The sequence below is a fragment of the Anomaloglossus baeobatrachus genome, chromosome 2 (assembly GCF_048569485.1).
Source record: "Anomaloglossus baeobatrachus isolate aAnoBae1 chromosome 2, aAnoBae1.hap1, whole genome shotgun sequence".
Lineage (NCBI taxonomy): Eukaryota > Metazoa > Chordata > Amphibia > Anura > Aromobatidae > Anomaloglossus > Anomaloglossus baeobatrachus.
In genome coordinates this window covers 355,950,349-355,973,216 of record NC_134354.1, presented here as the reverse complement: position 1 = coordinate 355,973,216, position 22,868 = coordinate 355,950,349, and the positions used below count along the sequence as shown (strand labels likewise).

At 37.2% G+C, this 22,868-nt stretch overlaps 12 non-coding genes across 12 annotated transcripts; all 12 read left to right on the top strand.

The window, feature by feature from the left end:
* Positions 1-6,214: 6,214 nt before the first annotated feature.
* On the top strand, positions 6,215-6,287 carry TRNAV-CAC (transfer RNA valine (anticodon CAC)). Its single transcript has one exon. It is a non-coding gene; the product is annotated as a tRNA-Val (tRNA).
* Positions 6,288-7,441: 1,154 nt separating this feature from the next.
* Positions 7,442-7,514, top strand: TRNAV-AAC (transfer RNA valine (anticodon AAC)). The gene has a single exon. It is a non-coding gene; the product is annotated as a tRNA-Val (tRNA).
* A 666-nt stretch (positions 7,515-8,180) lies between these two features.
* Positions 8,181-8,253, top strand: TRNAV-AAC (transfer RNA valine (anticodon AAC)). Its single transcript has one exon. It is a non-coding gene; the product is annotated as a tRNA-Val (tRNA).
* A 6,399-nt stretch (positions 8,254-14,652) lies between these two features.
* On the top strand, positions 14,653-14,725 carry TRNAV-GAC (transfer RNA valine (anticodon GAC)). The gene has a single exon. It is a non-coding gene; the product is annotated as a tRNA-Val (tRNA).
* A 665-nt stretch (positions 14,726-15,390) lies between these two features.
* Positions 15,391-15,463, top strand: TRNAV-UAC (transfer RNA valine (anticodon UAC)). The gene has a single exon. It is a non-coding gene; the product is annotated as a tRNA-Val (tRNA).
* Positions 15,464-16,128: 665 nt separating this feature from the next.
* TRNAV-AAC (transfer RNA valine (anticodon AAC)) lies at positions 16,129-16,201 on the top strand. The gene has a single exon. It is a non-coding gene; the product is annotated as a tRNA-Val (tRNA).
* A 918-nt stretch (positions 16,202-17,119) lies between these two features.
* On the top strand, positions 17,120-17,192 carry TRNAV-AAC (transfer RNA valine (anticodon AAC)). The gene has a single exon. It is a non-coding gene; the product is annotated as a tRNA-Val (tRNA).
* A 918-nt stretch (positions 17,193-18,110) lies between these two features.
* On the top strand, positions 18,111-18,183 carry TRNAV-GAC (transfer RNA valine (anticodon GAC)). The gene has a single exon. It is a non-coding gene; the product is annotated as a tRNA-Val (tRNA).
* Positions 18,184-18,848: 665 nt separating this feature from the next.
* On the top strand, positions 18,849-18,921 carry TRNAV-UAC (transfer RNA valine (anticodon UAC)). The gene has a single exon. It is a non-coding gene; the product is annotated as a tRNA-Val (tRNA).
* A 665-nt stretch (positions 18,922-19,586) lies between these two features.
* On the top strand, positions 19,587-19,659 carry TRNAV-AAC (transfer RNA valine (anticodon AAC)). Its single transcript has one exon. It is a non-coding gene; the product is annotated as a tRNA-Val (tRNA).
* Positions 19,660-20,577: 918 nt separating this feature from the next.
* Positions 20,578-20,650, top strand: TRNAV-AAC (transfer RNA valine (anticodon AAC)). The gene has a single exon. It is a non-coding gene; the product is annotated as a tRNA-Val (tRNA).
* Positions 20,651-21,317: 667 nt separating this feature from the next.
* Positions 21,318-21,390, top strand: TRNAV-AAC (transfer RNA valine (anticodon AAC)). Its single transcript has one exon. It is a non-coding gene; the product is annotated as a tRNA-Val (tRNA).
* Positions 21,391-22,868: the final 1,478 nt, after the last annotated feature.

Genomic DNA, 22,868 nt, shown 5'->3' with positions numbered 1-22,868 from the left:
TTGGACGGTCAATTGGCTTCTTGTACAGGGATGTCTCTATTTCATTGTTCCGTAGTTTAATGATGGTGTCCAAGAAGTTGATTTCCGTGCAGGAGTAGCTGAGTGTTAAGTTGATGGTGGGATGAAACTGATTAAAGTGTTCATGGAAGGTCTTCAGCTGCTCCTCAGACTCTGTCCAGATGATTAAAATATCGTCAATGTAACGGTAGTAGGCCAGAGGCCTGATAGGACAAGAGGATAAAAAGTCACTCTCAAGCTTGGCCATGAAAAGATTTGCATATTGTGGTGCCATTTTGCTTCCCATTGCAGTCCCAGTCTCCTGTAGATATATGTCATTGTCAAATGCAAAGTAATTATGGGTGAGGATGAATTTTGTAAGCTTCACCACAGAATTGGCATCAGTTCCTGTATTTTCGAGGAAAACTTTGCAAGCATTTAATCCATCCTGGTGTGGAATGTTCGAGTACAAGGATTCCACATCCATGGTGGCAAGGATGGTTCCCTCTGGAAGAGGACCTATTGCTGATAGTTTTTTCAATAGGTCAGTAGTGTCCTGGATGTAGCTGGTTGTATCCCTTACCAAGGGTTTAAGGATACCCTCTACCCATCCAGAGACTTGTTCAGTGAGGGTGCCCACACATGAAATGATGGGTCTTCCTGGGTTTCCAGATTTGTGAATTTTGGGAAGCATGTAGAATGTGCCTATTCTTGGACTCACCGGTATCAGTTCATCAGTTCTTATGGATATGTCAGGCAGACAAGAGGCCAACTTGTTAAGTTCCTTGTAATAGTCCTGTGTGGGGTCAGACTCCAATTTCTTATAGTAGCGTGTGTCCATCAGTTGTCTGTGTGCTTCCTTCATGTAGTCTGATCTGTTCATCATGACTATTGCACCCCCCTTGTCTGCAGGTTTAATGATGATTTCTTTGTTGGTTTTCAAAGATTTTATGGCCCTTCTCTCCTGGGCACTGATGTTGGATGGTTGCCTCCTGTGTGTGTCTAGGAAAGTGGATTTTACCAAATGTCTGAAAGTGTTTATATAGTTATCCAGATGAGGGTTGCGTCCTGGTGGAGGTGTCCAATCTGATCTTTTCTTGGTTGTCAAGATCCGTCTTCCTTCAGTCTGGGTGGATTCTGAAACATCTGCATCGCTAAAATATTCCCTTAGACGTAGTCTCCTGAAGTAATCTTCCATGTCGCTGCAGAGTTCAATTTTGTCTAGAGCTTTAGTAGGACAAAATGAGAGTCCTTTAGAAAGCACAGCAAGTTCCACTTTGTTTGGTTTGTAATCCGAGAGATTGATAACACAGTTAGATGCATTTTTGCCTTGAATGGAGTGGTTGTCCAAGTTGTCAGATTTTGGCTTTGTTCTCCACCTGTTTGTATTAAGTCCTGAGTTGAGGCGCAGTCTATGTAGCTTCTTTTCCTTGTTGTGGATCAGAAGGGTTCGTAGTCTGTAATAGTATTGTTGTACTTTTTGTTCTGTGCTTTCTGGTAGTGTCTTCCTTTGTGTTTCAAATTCTCTCTGGATTTTACTCTTGATGCTGTAGAAGACATGCAAAAGGTGGTTCCTTAGTCTCTCAGAAGTCCTGTGACAAAGGTTTTGTGCATAATGGGTATTGTAGGTATGTAGAATTGGGTTTGTAATCCAGAGTCCTTTGGGGATCAGATTCTCCTTTTTGCATTTGGATAAGAAAAATATGTCGCTGTCCAGTTGTGCGCGTTTCTTCAGAAGTGTCTTTAGTTCCATAAAGATGCGGTACATTCTGGTATCCTCCATTTTGATACAAGTAAAATATATCTTTGTACCGTGTTAGCCAGTAGAGATAAAAAAATTTTGTTTAAAAGAACTGAGAGTCCTCAGTGGTTGATACCTTTTAATGGCTAACTGAAAAGATGGTAATAATTGCAAGCTTTCGAGACTACTCAGGTCTCTTCATCAGGCATGGTATAACACAAAATCTGAAGAGTCACATATTTATACACAACAGGACATAGAATGGGGCAGTAAAAAAAAAAAGAACCAAAAAACAAGTTATATAAAACAGAACTGTCTCTATGGCAGGGGGCAAACTGTTGTGGCCATAAATTTTGCTGCAGTTCAGTGTGAAAGTTTTATTGTCCTCTGATAAGGGTCTGGTCCGGCTGTGACACGCTCGGATGGTCAGAGGAGCACATCTTTTAACTGATGTAAAAAGACATGAATCCATGAGACACATTCATCCCTGCTCTGAATGTGTCAAAGGTCATCATAAGTTTGTATTCCCAAAGTCTCCTGTCTCTCTGGGACTTGAAGTTTCCTTTCAATACCAGCAATTTCATGTCCATGATGCTGTGGTCTGAGTTACAAAAATGTTTGGCCACAGGTAGATCCATCCTTTTTTCTCTAATTGTGTGGCGGTGAGAATTCATCCTTGTCCTGAGCTGTTGTCCTGTCTCCTCTACATACAGACCCCCAGTGGGACATTTGGTACATATAATTAAGTACACCACATTGGTTGTGGTGCAGCTGAAGGTACCTGGGATCTTGTAGTCCTGATGTGATCTGGGAATCTTTATCTTGTCCGTTGTCAATATTAATGGACAGGTCTTACATTTTTTCTGGTTGCAGGGAAATGTTCCTGTTGGTGTTGGAGAGGACAGGGAGCTTCTGACAATGATGCTTCTTAGATTTGGGGGCTGTCTAAAACACAGAAGTGGGGGGTCTGGAAAAATAGATTTTAACCGGGCATCTTTTTGCAGTAATGATTGTAGTTTCCGTGCAGCTCCTCTAAACACCTCCAGATGTGGATTGTAGGTGACTACAAGAGGGACCCGGGTCTTTTCTTCTTTAGTTTTATAATGTAGGAGATGGTTTCTTGATATTCTGGTGGCTCTTGTAATCTGGTTTTCAATTGTTCTTGGGTGGTAGCCTTGATTCAGAAAGGTCTTTCTGAGGCCCTCAAGGTGATTGTCTCTATCTGTACTGTTGGAACATATCCGATTATACCTGATAGCCTGGCTGTATACAATAGAGTTTTTTATGTGTTTTGGATGAAAACTGTCCCATTTCAGGTATGTTGGACGGTCAATTGGCTTCTTGTACAGGGATGTCTCTATTTCATTGTTCCGTAGTTTAATGATGGTGTCCAAGAAGTTGATTTCCGTGCAGGAGTAGCTGAGTGTTAAGTTGATGGTGGGATGAAACTGATTAAAGTGTTCATGGAAGGTCTTCAGCTGCTCCTCAGACTCTGTCCAGATGATTAAAATATCGTCAATGTAACGGTAGTAGGCCAGAGGCCTGATAGGACAAGAGGATAAAAAGTCACTCTCAAGCTTGGCCATGAAAAGATTTGCATATTGTGGTGCCATTTTGCTTCCCATTGCAGTCCCAGTCTCCTGTAGATATATGTCATTGTCAAATGCAAAGTAATTATGGGTGAGGATGAATTTTGTAAGCTTCACCACAGAATTGGCATCAGTTCCTGTATTTTCGAGGAAAATTTTGCAAGCATTTAATCCATCCTGGTGTGGAATGTTCGAGTACAAGGATTCCACATCCATGGTGGCAAGGATGGTTCCCTCTGGAAGAGAACCTATTGCTGATAGTTTTTTCAATAGGTCAGTAGTGTCCTGGATGTAGCTGGTTGTATCCCTTACCAAGGGTTTAAGGATACCCTCTACCCATCCAGAGACTTGTTCAGTGAGGGTGCCCACACATGAAATGATGGGTCTTCCTGGGTTTCCAGATTTGTGAATTTTGGGAAGCATGTAGAATGTGCCTATTCTTGGACTCACCGGTATCAGTTCATCAGTTCTTATGGATATGTCAGGCAGACAAGAGGCCAACTTGTTAAGTTCCTTGTAATAGTCCTGTGTGGGGTCAGACTCCAATTTCTTATAGTAGCGTGTGTCCATCAGTTGTCTGTGTGCTTCCTTTATGTAGTCTGATCTGTTCATCATGACTATTGCACCCCCCTTGTCTGCAGGTTTAATGATGATTTCTTTGTTGGTTTTCAAAGATTTTATGGCCCTTCTCTCCTGGGCACTGATGTTGGATGGTTGCCTCCTGTGTGTGTCTAGGAAAGTGGATTTTACCAAATGTCTGAAAGTGTCTATATAGTTATCCAGATGAGGGTTGCGTCCTGGTGGAGGTGTCCAATCTGATCTTTTCTTGGTTGTCAAGATCCGTCTTCCTTCAGTCTGGGTGGATTCTGAAACATCTGCATCGCTAAAATATTCCCTTAGACGTAGTCTCCTGAAGTAATCTTCCATGTCGCTGCAGAGTTCAATTTTGTCTAGAGCTTTAGTAGGACAAAATGAGAGTCCTTTACATTCAATGTAAACTTCCTTTTAAGCAAAATCCCTTTGTAGGAATAAAACTGGTAAAATATGTAATAAAAATTGTAAATGTTTCATTAACCAAAAATACTTTCCTTCAGCAATAAAAAGGCCCCGTCAGTCACAATTCTGCTCTGCTAGCCAATACACAGTAACTTTCCATCAGGTTTCATAGAGTAGTGGTCATCACGTCTGCTTAACACGCAGAAGGTCCTGCGTTCAATACCCAGTAAAACCAATCTGTTCTTGGTGTAGAAATAATACTCAATTAAACTACAATATATGAAGTTCTTTGCTTTGTTGCCGAAAAACGGGATGTTTTAGCTTCCATCACCAACAGAGCTACGAATTTGTTTTTTTTTCCCCTGGCAGTCAAAACTCGTCTCTAATTGCCTTTATTTTGCAGGATTTCAAAGGTTTCATAGTGTAGTGGTCATCACGTCTGCTTCACACGCAGAAAGTCCTGGGTTCAATCCCCAATGAAACTAATCTGTTTTTGGTGTTGAAGTAATTTCCTATCGACTTGTAATATGTGAAATTCTTGGTTTCGTTGCCAAATGACAATACATTTTGGCTTCCATCACAAAGAGAACTACGATTTTGGGTTTCTTTTTTATTGACCATTTTAGCAGAAAACATAATCCCATATTATAAAAATCCTATTTGTTTCAAAATATATAGTTCCCATAAATACAAAAGAAAAAGACCAAACTATGGAGAAATAAGTAACACATTCAATATAAACTTAGATTTAAGCAAAATCCCTTTGTAGGAATAAAACTGGTAAAATATGTAATAATAATTGTAAATTTTTCATTAACCAAAAATACTTTCCTTCAGCAATAAAAAGGCCCCGTCAGTCACAATTCTGCTCTGCTAGCCAATACACAGTAACTTTTCGTCAGGTTTCATAGTGTAGTGGTCATCACATCTGCTTAACATGCAGAAGGTCCTGGGTTCAATCCCCAGTAAAAACAAGCCATTTTCGCTGTTCAAGCAATTTTCTATCAACCTGTAACATATGAAATTCTTTGTTTTGTTGCCAACTGATAATATATTTTGGCTTCCATCACCAAGAGAACTACGATTTTGGGTTTCTTTTTTATTGACCATTTTAGCAGAAAACATAATCCCATATTATAAAAATCCTGTTTGTTTCAAAATATATAGTTCCTTTAAATACAAAAGCAAACAACTAAACTATGTGGAAAAAAGTAACACATTCAATGTAAACTTCCTTTTAAGCAAAATCCCTTTGTAGGAATAAAACTGGTAAAATATGTAATAAAAATTGTAAATGTTTCATTAACCAAAAATACTTTCCTTCAGCAATAAAAAGGCCCCGTCAGTCACAATTCTGCTCTGCTGGCCAATACACAGTAACTTTCCATCAGGTTTCATAGAGTAGTGGTCATCACGTCTGCTTAACACGCAGAAGGTCCTGCGTTCAATCCCCAGTAAAACCGATCTGTTCTTGGTGTTGAAATAATACTCAATTAAACTACAATATATGAAGTTCTTGGCTTTGTTGCCGAATGATGGGATGTTTTGGCTTCCATCCCTAACAGAGCTTCGAATTTGTTTTTTTTTTTCCCTGGCGGTCAAAACTCGTCTCTAATTGCCATTACTTTGCAGGGTTTCAAAGGTTTCATAGTGTAGTGGAAATCATGTCTGCTTTACACGCAGAAAGTCCTGGGTTCAATCCCGAGTGAAACCCATGTGTTCTGGGTGTTGAAATAATCCCCTATCAACCTGCAGTATATAAAGTTCTTGGCTTTGTTGCCGAATAACGGGATGTTTTTGCTTCCATCACCAACAGAGCTACGAATTTGTTTTTTTTTCCCCTGGCGGTCAAAACTCGACTCTAATTGCCATTACTTTGCAGGATTTCAAAGGTTTCATAGTGTAGTGGTCATCACGTCTGCTTCACACGCAGAAGGTCCTGGGTTCAATCCCCAGTGAAACCAATCTGTTTTTGGTGTTGAAGTAATTTCCTATCGACTTGTAATATGTGAAATTCTTGGTTTCGTTGCCAAATGACAATACATTTTGGCTTCCATCATAAAGAGAACTACGATTTTGGGTTTATTTTTTATTGACCATTTTAGCAGAAAACATAATCCCATATTATAAAAATCCTGTTTGTTTCAAAATATATAGTTCCTTTAAATACAAAAGCAAACAACTAAACTATGTGGAAAAAAGTAACACATTCAATGTAATCTTCCTTTTAAGCAAAATCCCTTTGTAGGAATAAAACTGGTAAAAAATGTAATAAAAATTGTAAATGTTTCATTAACCAAAAATACTTTCCTTCAGCAATAAAAAGGCCCCGTCAGTCACAATTCTGCTCTGCTAGCCAATACACAGTAACTTTCCATCAGGTTTCATAGAGTAGTGGTCATCACGTCTGCTTAACACGCAGAAAGTCCTGCGTTCAATACCCAGTAAAACCAATCTGTTCTTGGTGTAGAAATAATACTCAATTAAACTACAATATATGAAGTTCTTTGCTTTGTTTCCGAATAACGGGATGTTTTAGTTTCCATCACCAACAGAGCTACGAATTTGTTTTTTTTCCCCTGGCAGTCAAAACTCGTCTCTAATTGCCTTTATTTTGCAGGATTTCAAAGGTTTCATAGTGTAGTGGTCATCACGTCTGCTTCACACGCAGAAAGTCCTGGGTTCAATCCCCAATGAAACTAATCTGTTTTTGGTGTTGAAGTAATTTCCTATCGACTTGTAATATGTGAAATTCTTGGTTTCGTTGCCAAATGACAATACGTTTTGGCTTCCATCACAAAGAGAACTACGATTTTGGGTTTCTTTTTTATTGACCATTTTAGCAGAAAACATAATCCCATATTATAAAAATCCTATTTGTTTCAAAATATATAGTTCCCATAAATACAAAAGCAAAAGACCAAACTATGGAGAAAAAAGTAACACATTCAATATAAACTTCAATTTAAGCAAAATCCCTTTGTAGGAATAAAACTGGTAAAATATGTAATAATAATTGTAAATGTTTCATTAACCAAAAATACTTTCCTTCAGCAATAAAAAGGCCCCGTCAGTCACAATTCTGCTCTGCTAGCCAATACACAGTAACTTTTCGTCAGGTTTCATAGTGTAGTGGTCATCACGTCTGCTTAACACGCAGAAGGTCCTGGGTTCAATCCCCAGTGAAACCCATGTGTTCTTGGTGTTGAAATAATCCCCTATCAACCTGCAGTATATAAAGTTCTTGGCTTTGTTGCCGAATAACGGGATGTTTTAGCTTCCATCACCAACAGAGCTACGAATTTGTTTTTTTTCCCCTGGCGGTCAAAACTCGTCTCTAATTGCCATTATTTTGCATGCTTTCAAAGGTTTCATAGTTTAGTGGAAATCACATCTGCTTTACATGCAGAAGGTCCTGGGTTCAATCGCCAGTGAAACCAATCTGTTTTTGGTTGTTGAAGTAATTTCCTATCGACTTGTAATATGTGAAATTCTTGGTTTCGTTGCCAAATGACAATACGTTTTGGCTTCCATCACAAAGAGAACTACGATTTTGGGTTTCTTTTTTATTGACCATTTTAGCAGAAAACATAATCCCATATTATAAAAATCCTATTTGTTTCAAAATATATAGTTCCCATAAATACAAAAGCAAAAGACCAAACTATGGAGAAAAAAGTAACACATTCAATATAAACTTCAATTTAAGCAAAATCCCTTTGTAGGAATAAAACTGGTAAAATATGTAATAATAATTGTAAATGTTTCATTAACCAAAAATACTTTCCTTCAGCAATAAAAAGGCCCCGTCAGTCACAATTCTGCTCTGCTAGCCAATACACAGTAACTTTTCGTCAGGTTTCATAGTGTAGTGGTCATCACGTCTGCTTAACACGCAGAAGGTCCTGGGTTCAATCCCCAGTGAAACCCATGTGTTCTTGGTGTTGAAATAATCCCCTATCAACCTGCAGTATATAAAGTTCTTGGCTTTGTTGCCGAATAACGGGATGTTTTAGCTTCCATCACCAACAGAGGTACGAATTTGTTTTTTTTCCCCTGGCGGTCAAAACTCGTCTCTAATTGCCATTATTTTGCAGGCTTTCAAAGGTTTCATAGTTTAGTGGAAATCACATCTGCTTTACATGCAGAAGGTCCTGGGTTCAATCGCCAGTGAAACCAATCTGTTTTTGGTTGTTGAAGTAATTTCCTATCGACTTGTAATATGTGAAATTCTTGGTTTCGTTGCCAAATGACAATACATTTTGGCTTCCATCACCAAGAGAACTACGATTTTGGGTTTCTTTTTTATTGACCATTTTAGCAGAAAACATAATCCCATATTATAAAAATCCTGTTTGTTTCAAAATATATAGTTCCTTTAAATACAAAAGCAAACAACTAAACTATGTGGAAAAAAGTAACACATTCAATGTAAACTTCCTTTTAAGCAAAATCCCTTTGTAGGAATAAAACTGGTAAAATATGTAATACAAATTGTAAATGTTTCATTACCCAAAATACTTTCCTTCAGCAATAAAAAGGCCCCGTCAGTCACAATTCTGCTCTGCTAGCCAATGCACAGTAACTTTCCATCAGGTTTCATAGAGTAGAGGTCATCACGTCTGCTTAACACGCAGAAGGTCCTGCGTTCAATCCCCAGTAAAACCAATCTGTTCTTGGTGTTGAAATAATACTCAATTAAACTACAATATATGAAGTTCTTGGCTTTGTTGCCGAATGATGGGAAGTCATTTGCTATCAACCTGTAACATTTGAAATTCTTGGTTTTGTTGCCAGCTGATAATATATTTTGGCTTCCCTCACCAAGAGAACTACGATTTTGGGTTTCTTTTTTATTGACCATTTTAGCAGAAAACATAATCCCATATTATAAAAATTCTGTTTGTTTCAAAATATATAGTTACTTTAAATACAAAAGCAAACAACTAAACTATGTGGAAAAAAGTAACACATTCAATGTAAACTTCCTTTTAAGCAAAATCCCTTTGTAGGAATAAAACTGGTAAAATATGTAATAAAAATTGTAAATGTTTCATTAACCAAAAATACTTTCCTTCAGCAATAAAAAGGCCCCGTCAGTCACAATTCTGCTCAACTAGCCAATACACAGTAACTTTTCATCAGGTTTCATAGTGTAGTGGTTATCACGTCTGCTTAACACGCTGAAGATCCTGGGTTCAATCCCCAGTAAAACCAATCTGTTCTTGGTGTTGAAATAATACTGAAATAAACTACAATATATGAAGTTCTAGGCTTTGTTGCCGAATGATGGGATGTTTTGGCTTCCATCCCCAACAGAGCTACGAATTTGTTTTTTTTTTTTCCCTGGCGGTCAAAACTCGTCTCTAATTGCCATTACTTTGCAGGCTTCCAAAGGTTTCATAGTGTATTGGAAATCACATCTGCTTTACACGCAGAAGGTCCTGGGTTCAATCCCCAGTGAAACCCATGTGTTCTTGGTGTTGAAATAATCCCCTATCATCCTGCAGTATATAAAGTTCTTGGCTTTGTTGCCGAATAACGAGATGTTTTAGCTTCCATCACCAACAGAGCTACGAATTTGTTTTTTTCCCCTGGCGGTCAAAACTCGTCTCTAATTGCCATTACTTTGCAGGATTTCAAAGGGTTCATAGTGTAGTGGTCATCATGTCTGCTTCACACGCAGAAGGTCCTGCGTTCAATCCCCAGTGAAACCAATCTGTTTTTGGTGTTGAAGTAATTTCCTATCGACTTGTAATATGTGAAATTCTTGGTTTCGTTGCAAAATGACAATACATTTTGGCTTCCATCACAAAGAGAACTACGATTTTGGGTTTCTTTTTTATTGACCATTTTAGCAGAAAACATAATCCCATATTATAAAAATCCTATTTGTTTCAAAATATATAGTTCCCATAAATACAAAAGCAAAAGACCAAATTATGGAGAAAAAAGTAACACATTCAATATAAACTTCAATTTAAGCAAAATCCCTTTCTAGGAATAAAACTGGTAAAATATGTAATAAAAATTGTAAATGTTTCATTAACCAAAAATACTTTCCTTCAGCAATAAAAAGGCCCCGTCAGTCACAATTCTGCTCTGCTAGCCAATACACAGTAATTTATCGTCAGGTTTCATAGTGTAGTGGTCATCACGTCTGCTTAACACGCAGAAGGTCCTTGGTTCAATCCCCAGTGAAACCAATCTGTCCTTAGTGTTGAAATAATACGCTATCCAACTGCAATATATAAAGTTCTCGGCATTGTTGCCGAATGACGGTATGTTTTGGCTTCCATCACAAACAGAACTACAAATTATTTTTTTTTCCCCTGGCGGTCTAAACACGTCTCTAAATGCCATTACTTTGCAGGATTTCACAGGTTTCATAGTGGAGTGGTCATCACGTCTACTTCACACGCTGAAGGTCCTGGGTTCAATCCCCTGTAAAAACAAGCCGTTTTCGATGGTGAAGTAATTTGCTATCAACCTGTAATATATAAAATTCTTGGTTTTATTGCCAACTGATAATATATTTTGGCTTCCCTCAGCAAGAGAACTACGATTTTGGGTTTATTTTTTATTGACAATTTTAGCAGAAAACATAATCCCATATTATAAAAGTCCTGTTTGTTTCAAAATATATAGTTCCTTTAAATACAAAAGCAAAAGACCAAACTATGGAGAAAAAAGTAACACATTCAATATAAACTTCAATTTAAGCAAAATCCCTTTGTAGGAATAAAATTGGTAAAATATGTAATAATAATTGTAAATGTTTAATTAACCAAAAATACTTTCCTTCAGCAATGAAAAGGCCCCGTCAGTCACAATTCTGCTCTGCTAGCCAATACACAGTAACTTTTCGTCAGGTTTCAAAGTGTAGTGGTCATCACGTCTGCTTAACACGTAGAAGGTCCTGGGTTCAATCCCCAGTGAAACCAATCTGTTCTTATTGTTGAACTAATACGCTATCCAACTACAATATATGAAGTTCTCGGCATTGTTGCTGAATGACGGTATGTTTTAGCTTCCATCACAAACAGAACTACAAATTATTTTTTTTTTTTCCCTGGCGGTCAAAACTCGTCTCTAAATGCCATTACTTTGCAGGATTTCACAGGTTTCAAAGTGGAGTGGTCATCACGTCTACTTCACACGCAGAAGGTCCAAGGTTCAATCCCCAGTAAAAACAAGCCGTTTTCGCTGTTGAAGTAATTTTCTATCAACCTGTAATATATGAAATTCTTGGTTTTGTTGCCAACTGATAATATATTTTGGCTTCCCTCACCAAGAGAACTACGATTTTGGGTCTCTTTTTTATTGACCATTTTAGCAGAAAACATAATCCCATATTATAAAAATCCTGTTTGTTTCAAAATATATAGTTACTTTAAATACAAAAGCAAACAACTAAACTATGTGGAAAAAAGTAACACATTCAATGTAAACTTCCTTTTAAGCAAAATCCCTTTGTAGGAATAAAACTGGTAAAATATGTAATAAAAATTGTAAATGTTTCATTAACCAAAAATACTTTCCTTCAGCAATAAAAAGGCCCCGTCAGTCACAATTCTGCTCAACTAGCCAATACACAGTAACTTTTCATCAGGTTTCATAGTGTAGTGGTTATCACGTCTGCTTAACACGCTGAAGATCCTGGGTTCAATCCCCAGTAAAACCAATCTGTTCTTGGTGTTGAAATAATACTGAAATAAACTACAATATATGAAGTTCTAGGCTTTGTTGCCGAATGATGGGATGTTTTGGCTTCCATCCCCAACAGAGCTACGAATTTGTTTTTTTTTTTTCCCTGGCGGTCAAAACTCGTCTCTAATTGCCATTACTTTGCAGGCTTCCAAAGGTTTCATAGTGTATTGGAAATCACATCTGCTTTACACGCAGAAGGTCCTGGGTTCAATCCCCAGTGAAACCCATGTGTTCTTGGTGTTGAAATAATCCCCTATCATCCTGCAGTATATAAAGTTCTTGGCTTTGTTGCCGAATAACGAGATGTTTTAGCTTCCATCACCAACAGAGCTACGAATTTGTTTTTTTCCCCTGGCGGTCAAAACTCGTCTCTAATTGCCATTACTTTGCAGGATTTCAAAGGGTTCATAGTGTAGTGGTCATCATGTCTGCTTCACACGCAGAAGGTCCTGCGTTCAATCCCCAGTGAAACCAATCTGTTTTTGGTGTTGAAGTAATTTCCTATCGACTTGTAATATGTGAAATTCTTGGTTTCGTTGCAAAATGACAATACATTTTGGCTTCCATCACAAAGAGAACTACGATTTTGGGTTTCTTTTTTATTGACCATTTTAGCAGAAAACATAATCCCATATTATAAAAATCCTATTTGTTTCAAAATATATAGTTCCCATAAATACAAAAGCAAAAGACCAAATTATGGAGAAAAAAGTAACACATTCAATATAAACTTCAATTTAAGCAAAATCCCTTTCTAGGAATAAAACTGGTAAAATATGTAATAAAAATTGTAAATGTTTCATTAACCAAAAATACTTTCCTTCAGCAATAAAAAGGCCCCGTCAGTCACAATTCTGCTCTGCTAGCCAATACACAGTAATTTATCGTCAGGTTTCATAGTGTAGTGGTCATCACGTCTGCTTAACACGCAGAAGGTCCTTGGTTCAATCCCCAGTGAAACCAATCTGTCCTTAGTGTTGAAATAATACGCTATCCAACTGCAATATATAAAGTTCTCGGCATTGTTGCCGAATGACGGTATGTTTTGGCTTCCATCACAAACAGAACTACAAATTATTTTTTTTTCCCCTGGCGGTCTAAACACGTCTCTAAATGCCATTACTTTGCAGGATTTCACAGGTTTCATAGTGGAGTGGTCATCACGTCTACTTCACACGCTGAAGGTCCTGGGTTCAATCCCCTGTAAAAACAAGCCGTTTTCGATGGTGAAGTAATTTGCTATCAACCTGTAATATATAAAATTCTTGGTTTTATTGCCAACTGATAATATATTTTGGCTTCCCTCAGCAAGAGAACTACGATTTTGGGTTTATTTTTTATTGACAATTTTAGCAGAAAACATAATCCCATATTATAAAAGTCCTGTTTGTTTCAAAATATATAGTTCCTTTAAATACAAAAGCAAAAGACCAAACTATGGAGAAAAAAGTAACACATTCAATATAAACTTCAATTTAAGCAAAATCCCTTTGTAGGAATAAAATTGGTAAAATATGTAATAATAATTGTAAATGTTTAATTAACCAAAAATACTTTCCTTCAGCAATGAAAAGGCCCCGTCAGTCACAATTCTGCTCTGCTAGCCAATACACAGTAACTTTTCGTCAGGTTTCAAAGTGTAGTGGTCATCACGTCTGCTTAACACGTAGAAGGTCCTGGGTTCAATCCCCAGTGAAACCAATCTGTTCTTATTGTTGAACTAATACGCTATCCAACTACAATATATGAAGTTCTCGGCATTGTTGCTGAATGACGGTATGTTTTAGCTTCCATCACAAACAGAACTACAAATTATTTTTTTTTTTTCCCTGGCGGTCAAAACTCGTCTCTAAATGCCATTACTTTGCAGGATTTCACAGGTTTCAAAGTGGAGTGGTCATCACGTCTACTTCACACGCAGAAGGTCCAAGGTTCAATCCCCAGTAAAAACAAGCCGTTTTCGCTGTTGAAGTAATTTTCTATCAACCTGTAATATATGAAATTCTTGGTTTTGTTGCCAACTGATAATATATTTTGGCTTCCCTCACCAAGAGAACTACGATTTTGGGTCTCTTTTTTATTGACCATTTTAGCAGAAAACATAATCCCATATTATAAAAATCCTGTTTGTTTCAAAATATATAGTTACTTTAAATACAAAAGCAAACAACTAAACTATGTGGAAAAAAGTAACACATTCAATGTAAACTTCCTTTTAAGAAAAATCCCTTTGTAGGAATAAAACTGGTAAAATATGTAATAAAAATTGTAAATGTTTCATTAACCAAAAATACTTTCCTTCAGCAATAAAAAGGCCCCGTCAGTCACAATTCTGCTCTGCTGGCCAATACACAGTAACTTTCCATCAGGTTTCATAGAGTAGTGGTCATCACGTCTGCTTAACACGCAGAAGGTCCTGCGTTCAATCCCCCGTAAAACCGATCTGTTCTTAGTGTTGAAATAATACTCAACTAAACTACAATATATGAAGTTCTTGGCTTTGTCGCCGAATGATGGGATCTTTTGGCTTCCATCCCCAACAGAGCTACGAATTTGTTTTTTTTTTTCCCTGGCGGTCAAAACTCGTCTCTAAATGCCATTACTTTGCAGGATTTCACAGGTTTCATAGTGGAGTGGTCATCACGTCTACTTGACACGCAGAAGGTCCTGGGTTCAATCCCCAGTAAAAACAAGCCGTTTTCGCTGTTGAAGAAATTTGCTATCAACATGAAATATATGAAATTCTTGGTGTTGTTGCCAACTGATAATATATTTTGGCTTCCCTCACCAAGAGAACTACGATTTTGGGTTTCTTTTTTATTGACCATTTTAGCAGAAAACATAATCCCATATTATAAAAATCCTGTTTGTTTCCAAATATACAGTTCCTTTAAATACAAAAGCAAACAACTAAACTATGTGGAAAAAAGTAACACATTCAATGTAAACTTCCTTTTAAGCAAAATCCCTTTGTAGGAATAAAACTGGTAAAATATGTAATAAAAATTGTAAATGTTTCATTAACCAAAAATACTTTCCTTCAGCAATAAAAAGGCCCCGTCAGTCACAATTCTGCTCTGCTGGCCAATACACAGTAACTTTCCATCAGGTTTCATAGAGTAGTGGTCATCACGTCTGCTTAACACGCAGAAGGTCCTGCGTTCAATCCCCAGTAAAACCAATCTGTTCTTGGTGTTAAAATAATAATCAATTAAACTACAATATATGAAGTTCGTGGCTTTGTTGCCGAATGATGGGATGTTTTGGCTTCCATCCAAAACAGAGCTACGAATTTGTTTTTTTTTCCCTGGCGGTCAAAACTCGTCTCTAATTGCCATTACTTTGCAGGCTTTCAAAGGTTTCATAGTGTAGTGGAAATCACGTCTGCTTTACACGCAGAAGATCCTGGGTTCAATCCCCAGTGAAACCCACGTGTTCTTGGTGTTGAAATAATCCCCTATCAACCTGCAGTATATAATGTTCTTGGCTTTGTTGCAGAATAACGGGATGTTTTAGCTTCCATCACCAACAGAGCTACGAATTTGTTTTTTGTCCCCTGGCGGTCAAAACTCGTCTCTAAATGCCATTACTTTGCAGGATTTCAAAGGTTTCATAGTGTAGTGGTCATCACATCTGCTTCACATGCAGAAGGTCCTGGGTTCAATCCTCAGTGAAACCAATCTGTTTTTGGTGTTGAAGTAATTTCCTATCGACTTGTAATATGTGAAATTCTTGGTTTCATTGCCAAATGACAATACATTTTGGCTTCCATCACAAAGAGAACTACGATTTTGGGTTTCTTTTTTATTGACCATTTTAGCAGAAAACATAATCCCATATTATAAAAATCCTATTTGTTTCAAAATATATAGTTCCCATAAATACAAAAGCAAAAGACCAAACTATGGAGAAAAAAGTAACACATTCAATATAAACTTCAATTTAAGCAAAATCCCTTTGTAGGAATAAAACTGGTAAAATATGTAATAATAATTGTAAATGTTTCATTAACCAAAAATACTTTCCTTCAGCAATAAAAAGGCCCCGTCAGTCACAATTCTGCTCTGCTAGCCAATACACAGTAACTTTTCGTCAGGTTTCATAGTGTAGTGGTCATCACGTCTGCTTAACACGCAGAAGGTCCTGGGTTCAATCCCCAGTGAAACCAATCTGTTCTTTGTGTTGAAATATTACGCTATCCAACTACAATATATAAAGTTCTCGGCTTTGTAGCCGAACGACGGGATGTTTTGGCTTCCATCACAAACAGAACTACAATTTATTTATTTTTTTTCCCCTGGCGGTCAAAACTCGTCTCTAATTGCCATTACTTTGCAAGCTTTCAAAAGTATCATAGTGTAGTGGAAATCACGCCTGCTTTACACGCAGAAGGTCCTGGGTTCAATCCCCAGTGAAACCCATGTGTTCTTGGTGTTGAAATAATCCCCTATCAACCTGCAGTATATAACGTTCTTGGCCTTGTTGACGAATAACGGGATGTTTTAGCTTCCATCACCAACAGAGCTACGAATTTGTTTTTTTTCCCCTGGCGGTCAAAACTCGTCTCTAATTGCCATTACTTTGCAGGATTTCAAAGGTTTCATAGTGTGGTGGTCATCACGTCTGCTTCACACGCAGAAGGTCCTTGGTTCAATCCCCAGTGAAACCAATCTGTTTTTGGTGTTGAAGTAATTTCCTATCGACCTGTAGTATGTGAAATTCTTGGTTTCGTTGCCAAATGACAATACATTTTGGCTTCCATCACAAAGAGAACTACGATTTTGGGTTTCTTTTTTATTGACCATTTTAGCAGAAAACATAATCCCAAATTATAAAAATCCTATTTGTTTCAAAATATATAGTTCCCATAAATACAAAAGCAAAAGACCAAACTATGGAGAAAAAAGTAACACATTCAATCTAAACTTTAATTTAAGCAAAATCCCTTTGTAGGAATAAAACTGGTTAAAATATGTAATAATAATTGTAAATGTTTCATTAACCAAAAATACTTTCCTTCAGCAATAAAAAGGCCCCGTCAGTCACAATTCTGCTCTGCTAGCCAATACACAGTAACTTTTCGTCAGGTTTCATAGTGTAGTGGTCATCACGTCTGCTTAACACGTAGAAGGTCCTGGGTTCAATCCCCAGTGAAACCAATCTGTTCTTATTGTTGAACTAATACGCTATCCAACTACAATATATGAAGTTCTCGGCATTGTTGCTGAATGACGGTATGTTTTAGCTTCCATCACAAACAGAACTACAAATTATTTTTTTTTTTTCCCTGGCGGTCAAAACTCGTCTCTAAATGCCATTACTTTGCAGGATTTCACAGGTTTCAAAGTGGAGTGGTCATCACGTCTACTTCACACGCAGAAGGTCCAAGGTTCAATCCCCAGTAAAAACAAGCCGTTTTCGCTGTTGAAGTAATTTTCTATCAACCTGTAATATATGAAATTCTTGGTTTTGTTGCCAACTGATAATATATTTTGGCTTCCCTCACCAAGAGAACTACGATTTTGGGTCTCTTTTTTATTGACCATTTTAGCAGAAAACATAATCCCATATTATAAAAATCCTGTTTGTTTCAAAATATATAGTTACTTTAAATACAAAAGCAAACAACTAAACTATGTGGAAAAAAGTAACACATTCAATGTAAACTTCCTTTTAAGAAAAATCCCTTTGTAGGAATAAAACTGGTAAAATATGTAATAAAAATTGTAAATGTTTCATTAACCAAAAATACTTTCCTTCAGCAATAAAAAGGCCCCGTCAGTCACAATTCTGCTCTGCTGGCCAATACACAGTAACTTTCCATCAGGTTTCATAGAGTAGTGGTCATCACGTCTGCTTAACACGCAGAAGGTCCTGCGTTCAATCCCCCGTAAAACCGATCTGTTCTTAGTGTTGAAATAATACTCAACTAAACTACAATATATGAAGTTCTTGGCTTTGTCGCCGAATGATGGGATCTTTTGGCTTCCATCCCCAACAGAGCTACGAATTTGTTTTTTTTTTTCCCTGGCGGTCAAAACTCGTCTCTAAATGCCATTACTTTGCAGGATTTCACAGGTTTCATAGTGGAGTGGTCATCACGTCTACTTGACACGCAGAAGGTCCTGGGTTCAATCCCCAGTAAAAACAAGCCGTTTTCGCTGTTGAAGAAATTTGCTATCAACATGAAATATATGAAATTCTTGGTGTTGTTGCCAACTGATAATATATTTTGGCTTCCCTCACCAAGAGAACTACGATTTTGGGTTTCTTTTTTATTGACCATTTTAGCAGAAAACATAATCCCATATTATAAAAATCCTGTTTGTTTCCAAATATACAGTTCCTTTAAATACAAAAGCAAACAACTAAACTATGTGGAAAAAAGTAACACATTCAATGTAAACTTCCTTTTAAGCAAAATCCCTTTGTAGGAATAAAACTGGTAAAATATGTAATAAAAATTGTAAATGTTTCATTAACCAAAAATACTTTCCTTCAGCAATAAAAAGGCCCCGTCAGTCACAATTCTGCTCTGCTGGCCAATACACAGTAACTTTCCATCAGGTTTCATAGAGTAGTGGTCATCACGTCTGCTTAACACGCAGAAGGTCCTGCGTTCAATCCCCAGTAAAACCAATCTGTTCTTGGTGTTAAAATAATAATCAATTAAACTACAATATATGAAGTTCGTGGCTTTGTTGCCGAATGATGGGATGTTTTGGCTTCCATCCAAAACAGAGCTACGAATTTGTTTTTTTTTCCCTGGCGGTCAAAACTCGTCTCTAATTGCCATTACTTTGCAGGCTTTCAAAGGTTTCATAGTGTAGTGGAAATCACGTCTGCTTTACACGCAGAAGATCCTGGGTTCAATCCCCAGTGAAACCCACGTGTTCTTGGTGTTGAAATAATCCCCTATCAACCTGCAGTATATAATGTTCTTGGCTTTGTTGCAGAATAACGGGATGTTTTAGCTTCCATCACCAACAGAGCTACGAATTTGTTTTTTGTCCCCTGGCGGTCAAAACTCGTCTCTAAATGCCATTACTTTGCAGGATTTCAAAGGTTTCATAGTGTAGTGGTCATCACATCTGCTTCACATGCAGAAGGTCCTGGGTTCAATCCTCAGTGAAACCAATCTGTTTTTGGTGTTGAAGTAATTTCCTATCGACTTGTAATATGTGAAATTCTTGGTTTCATTGCCAAATGACAATACATTTTGGCTTCCATCACAAAGAGAACTACGATTTTGGGTTTCTTTTTTATTGACCATTTTAGCAGAAAACATAATCCCATATTATAAAAATCCTATTTGTTTCAAAATATATAGTTCCCATAAATACAAAAGCAAAAGACCAAACTATGGAGAAAAAAGTAACACATTCAATATAAACTTCAATTTAAGCAAAATCCCTTTGTAGGAATAAAACTGGTAAAATATGTAATAATAATTGTAAATGTTTCATTAACCAAAAATACTTTCCTTCAGCAATAAAAAGGCCCCGTCAGTCACAATTCTGCTCTGCTAGCCAATACACAGTAACTTTTCGTCAGGTTTCATAGTGTAGTGGTCATCACGTCTGCTTAACACGCAGAAGGTCCTGGGTTCAATCCCCAGTGAAACCAATCTGTTCTTTGTGTTGAAATATTACGCTATCCAACTACAATATATAAAGTTCTCGGCTTTGTAGCCGAACGACGGGATGTTTTGGCTTCCATCACAAACAGAACTACAATTTATTTATTTTTTTTCCCCTGGCGGTCAAAACTCGTCTCTAATTGCCATTACTTTGCAAGCTTTCAAAAGTATCATAGTGTAGTGGAAATCACGCCTGCTTTACACGCAGAAGGTCCTGGGTTCAATCCCCAGTGAAACCCATGTGTTCTTGGTGTTGAAATAATCCCCTATCAACCTGCAGTATATAACGTTCTTGGCCTTGTTGACGAATAACGGGATGTTTTAGCTTCCATCACCAACAGAGCTACGAATTTGTTTTTTTTCCCCTGGCGGTCAAAACTCGTCTCTAATTGCCATTACTTTGCAGGATTTCAAAGGTTTCATAGTGTGGTGGTCATCACGTCTGCTTCACACGCAGAAGGTCCTTGGTTCAATCCCCAGTGAAACCAATCTGTTTTTGGTGTTGAAGTAATTTCCTATCGACCTGTAGTATGTGAAATTCTTGGTTTCGTTGCCAAATGACAATACATTTTGGCTTCCATCACAAAGAGAACTACGATTTTGGGTTTCTTTTTTATTGACCATTTTAGCAGAAAACATAATCCCAAATTATAAAAATCCTATTTGTTTCAAAATATATAGTTCCCATAAATACAAAAGCAAAAGACCAAACTATGGAGAAAAAAGTAACACATTCAATCTAAACTTTAATTTAAGCAAAATCCCTTTGTAGGAATAAAACTGGTTAAAATATGTAATAATAATTGTAAATGTTTCATTAACCAAAAATACTTTCCTTCAGCAATAAAAAGGCCCCGTCAGTCACAATTCTGCTCTGCTAGCCAATACACAGTAACTTTTCGTCAGGTTTCATAGTGTAGTGGTCATCACGTCTGCTTAACACGCAGAAGGTCCTGGGTTCAATCCCCAGTGAAACCAATCTGTTCTTAGTTTTGAAATAATACGCTATCCAACTACAATATATGAAGTTCTCGGCATTGTTGCCGAATGACGGTGTGTTTTGGCTTCTATCACAAACAGAACTACAAATTATTTTTTTTTTCCCCTGGCGGTCAAAACTCGTCTCTAAATGCCATTACTTCGGAGTATTTCACAGGTTTCATAGTGGAGTCGTCATCACGTCTACTTCACACGCAGAAGGTCCTGGGTTCAGTCCCCAATAAAAATAAGCCGTTTTCGCTGTTGTAGTAATTTGCTATAAACCTGTAATAAATGAAAATCTTGGTTTTGTTGCCAACTGATAATATATTTTGGCTTCCCTCACCAAGAGAACTACGATTTTGGGTTTCTTTTTTATTGACCATTTTAGCAGAAAACATAATCCCATATTATAAAAATCCTGTTTGTTTCAAAATATATAGTTCCTTTAAATAAAAAAGCAAACAACTAAACTATGTGGAAAAAAGAAACACATTTAATGTAAACTTCCTTTTAAGCAAAATCCCTTTGTAGGAATAAAACTGGTAAAATATGTAATAAAAATTGTAAATGTTTCATTAACCAAAAATACTTTCCTTCAGCAATAAAAAGGCCCCGTCAGTCACAATTCTGCTCTGCTAGCCAAATACACAGTAACTTTTCATCAGGTTTTATAGTGTAGTGGTCATCACGTCTGCTTAACACGCAGAAGGTCCTGGGTTCAATCCCCAGTGAAACCAATCTGTTCTTAGTGTTGAAATAATACGCTATCAAACTACAATATATGAAGTTCTCGGCTTTGTTGTTGAATGACGGGATGTTTTGGCTTCCATCACAACCAGAACTACAAATTATTTTTTTTTTTCCCCTAGCGGTCAAAACTCGTCTCTAAATGCCATTACTTTGCAGGATTTCACAGGTTTCATAGTGGATTCGTCATCACGTCTACTTCACACGCAGAAGGTCCTGGGTTCAATCCCCAGTAAAAACAATCCGTTTTCGCTGTTGAAGTAATTTCTATCAACCTGTAATATATGAAATTCTTTGTTTTGTTGCCAACTGATAATATATTTTGGCTTCCATCACCAAGAGAACTACGATTTTGGGTTTCTTTTTTATTGACCATTTTAGCAGAAAACATATTCCCATGTTATAAAAATCCTGTTTGTTTCAAAATATATAGTTCCCATAAATACAAAAGCAAAAGACCAAACTATGGAGAAAAAAGTAACACATTCAATATAAACTTCAATTTAAGCAAAATCCCTTTGTAGGAATAAAACTGGTAAAATATGTAATAACAATTGTAAATGTTTCATTAACCAAAAATACTTTCCTTCAGCAATAAAAAGGCCCCGTCAGTCACAATTCTGCTCTGCTAGCCAATACACAGTAACTTTCCATCAGGTTTCATAGAGTAGTGGTCATCACGTCTGCTTAACACGCAGAAGGTCATGCGTTCAATCCCCAGTAAAACCAATCTGTTCTTGGCGTTGAAATAATATTCAATTAAACTACAATATATGAAGTTCTTGGCTTTGTTGCCGAATGATGGGATGTTTTGGCTTCCATCCCCAACAGAGCTACGAATTTGTTTTTTTTTTTCCCTGGCGGTCAAAACTCGTCTCTAATTGCCATTACTTTGCAGGCTTTCAAAGGTTTCATAGTGTAGTGGAAATCATGTCTGCTTTACACGCAGAAGATCCTGGGTTCAATCCCCAGTGAAACCCACGTGTTCTTGGTGTTGAAATAATCCCCTATCAACCTGCAGTATATAATGTTCTTGGCTTTGTTGCAGAATAACGGCATGTTTTAGCTGCCATCACCAACAGAGCTACGAATTTGTTTTTTGTCCCCTGGCGGTCAAAACTCGTCTCTAAATGCCATTACTTTGCAGGATTTCAAAGGTTTCATAGTGTAGTGGTCATCATGTCTGCTTCACACGCTGAAGGTCCTGGGTTCAATCCCCAGTGAAACCAATCTGTTTTTGGTGTTGAAGTAATTTCCTATCGACTTGTAATATGTGAAATTCTTGGTTTCGTTGCCAAATGACAATACATTTTGGCTTCCATCACAAAGAGAACTACGATTTTGGGTTTCTTTTTTATTGACCATTTTAGCAGAAAACATAATCCCATATTATAAAAATCCTATTTGTTTCAAAATATATAGTTCCCATAAATACAAAAGCAAAAGACCAAACTATGGAGAAAAAAGT